The sequence below is a fragment of the Arachis ipaensis genome, chromosome B09 (assembly GCF_000816755.2).
Source record: "Arachis ipaensis cultivar K30076 chromosome B09, Araip1.1, whole genome shotgun sequence".
NCBI classification, from domain to species: domain Eukaryota; kingdom Viridiplantae; phylum Streptophyta; class Magnoliopsida; order Fabales; family Fabaceae; genus Arachis; species Arachis ipaensis.
Window position 1 is genome coordinate 58,299,275 of NC_029793.2, and position 2,720 is coordinate 58,301,994.

Consider the following 2,720-nt stretch of genomic DNA (forward strand, 5'->3'; position numbering starts at 1 on the left):
AACACCCCCACAACAACACTTCTCCACACGCCTGTCAAAACCAAAACAGCACATCTGCTCTGAATCACTCATCAATTGATGACAAGCTCTCTAAGATTGAAGCCCTACTTGAAGGAATATGCCAAGAGATTCAAGAAAATAAGGTGTTCAAAGAGGAGGTGCAAGCCAATATTAAGAACCAGGGAGAGACCATCAGGAAACTGGAATTTCAGGTGGGATATTTAGCTGAGAAGATTCACAAACCTACTGATAGCTTCCCAAGTGACACAGAGAAAAACTCCAAAGGAGAAGCAAAGAAAGTAAGATGGGAAGATTGCAAAATGGTCACTACAAGTGATCAAGAGACTGAAGACAAGCAAGGCAAACTTTGCAAACAACCTGAATGCATGTAAACATACCATTCATCAAGGTAATTCAACAAATGCCTGCATTCATCAAGTATATGAAGGAACTTCTTTCCAGGAAAAGCTCACTCAAAGGAGGCCAGACTATAGTGATGAACAAGGAATGTAGTGCCCTTATTCAACCTGAGTTGCCTACAAAAAGAAGAGATCCAGGGAGTTTTCACATCCCTTGTGCCATAGGTGAAACTATGTTTGATAGAGCACTATGTGATTTAGGGGCCAGCATCAACTTACTACCCTTATCCCTGGCAAAGAGGCTGCAGATCAATGAGATAATACCCATAGATGTAATCATCAGACTGACTGACAAAACTCAAAAGCAAGCAATAGGAGTGGTGGAAAATGTGTTGCTAAAAGTTGGGAAATACTTTCTCCCAACAGACTTTGTCATTCTGGACATGGAAGAGAGTCACACTCATCCAATCATATTGGGAAGACCATTCCTAGCTACGTCCAGAGCACTTATCGATGTAGAGAAAGGGGAGCTAATATTGAGAATCCATGATGAACGACTCAGCTTCAATGTTTTCAAACTCTCACAAGAAACAGATCAAGAGGACAAGGAACTAAGCACAAATGATAATGAGACACTGAAGGAGGAAACAAGCACTGAAGCACAGCCAGTTCATTCTGAGATCCCCTTAATAGATAAACAAGGAAAACAGCAATTGCCACAGCTCAAGAAAAAGTTGGAGGAACCTAAACCTCTAGAGGCAGGTGAAGACAGCACCACAACTCCTTTAGAAAAAGAGGTCACCAAGGGGAAGGCAACATCAAAAGAAACAAAGAAGAAGGTACCAAGGAGGTGGAGGAACAAGAAAATCCCTACGGAAGATTTCTCTCCAGGGGATAGAGTTGTCTCAGCTTACTTCCCAGATATTCCCCCTAATCTCCCCTCTGTACCATCTCAGTTACCCAAGGTCTTCACTATCAACAGAGTTCTTTCCCTGGAACATGTGGAGATCATTGATCCAACCAATGGATATAAGTCCACAGCAAGAGGGGAGGACTTTAAGCACTACCAACCACCCTGATGAAGAAAAAACGTCAAGCTAGTGACGCTAAAGAAGCGCTTCATGGGAGGAAACCCATGTTTTATATGTTTTTAAAATAATGAATAAATTAATGTTTATGAATTTCAACCCAAACTTGACAAACACTTGGTGAAATCTTTATCATGCAGTATATAGTGAAGAACAAGTTTGGTGTTCAAAGCAAACCAAGATGCATGCTAGTCTTGGGAGCTTTGAACAAAACTTTTCAGCACATTGCTTCAAACTAAGTTTGGTGTCACCCCATGGTACCACCAAGATGCATATAAGGACCCACCAATAGTTAGTTAGTTAGTTGGAATTCATAAATAAAAAAAAAATCAAATCCTTTCTTCCCTTTTATTAATATTAGCCGTAAAGTTCATATGGTCATTTTAATATCTTTTCTTACTTTTCTTAGTTTGTCTTTATAGGAAAAGAAAAGGAGCATAAAAAGGGATAGATTGGACAACCAAACAAAGAGCATGGACATCCACAACAGTAAAAGGTGGTGGAGTTCCTTCTTTGTTCCATCTTTCTCTATGTTTTAAATAAGGAAGATCTTGTATGAAATAGAACTTGCTTCCATGTTATGTTTAAACCTTTTTCAATTATGTCTTTTAAGTTTTTGGAATTGAAGAAAGTCTATGTGTGCTAGTCTTTATGTCACTGCATCCTCCTTAACTTACTTGTATGCTTGTCCTTTTTTTATCAAATGAAGAAGAGAATGTTAATGTTTTTTTAAAAGACCAGAGTAGAGTTCATAATGTGGAAGTGCATTCATGAATCTTTGGGATAGTCATAAGTTAGCTAAGTTGGTTCAACCATAAGGCTAGGAGGACAACTATCTATCCTGAATACTTGACTTTGGATATACCCATGAGACTAAGTTAATAACAAGATCCTAAGAAGAGAAAAGGGAAAGAACAATGGAAGTGAAAAACAAAAGAAAAAGAGTAAGCAATAAGGCTAGGCACCAATGGTTTGGACCTTGAGACAAGTGTCTGTGGTGCTCCTGTGTGAGGGATCTACTTGGATGAATAAGCTCTCAGGGATGCTTTATCACCTGGTAACTTGGGTTAACTAACCCGGGATTATCAGCAGAAAATCCACTATCAAGAGTAACCCTCACTACAGAGCATTTAGTAACCCAAAGAGGTGCCGGACACCAAGGTCTCAAGAAAAGAAAATAAATAAACTATATGCCTGTGGTGTGTATGTATGGGGGAGAGACTTGAGGGAGTAAGTCCTTAGGCGTGCTTCAACACCTAGCACCTTGAACCAA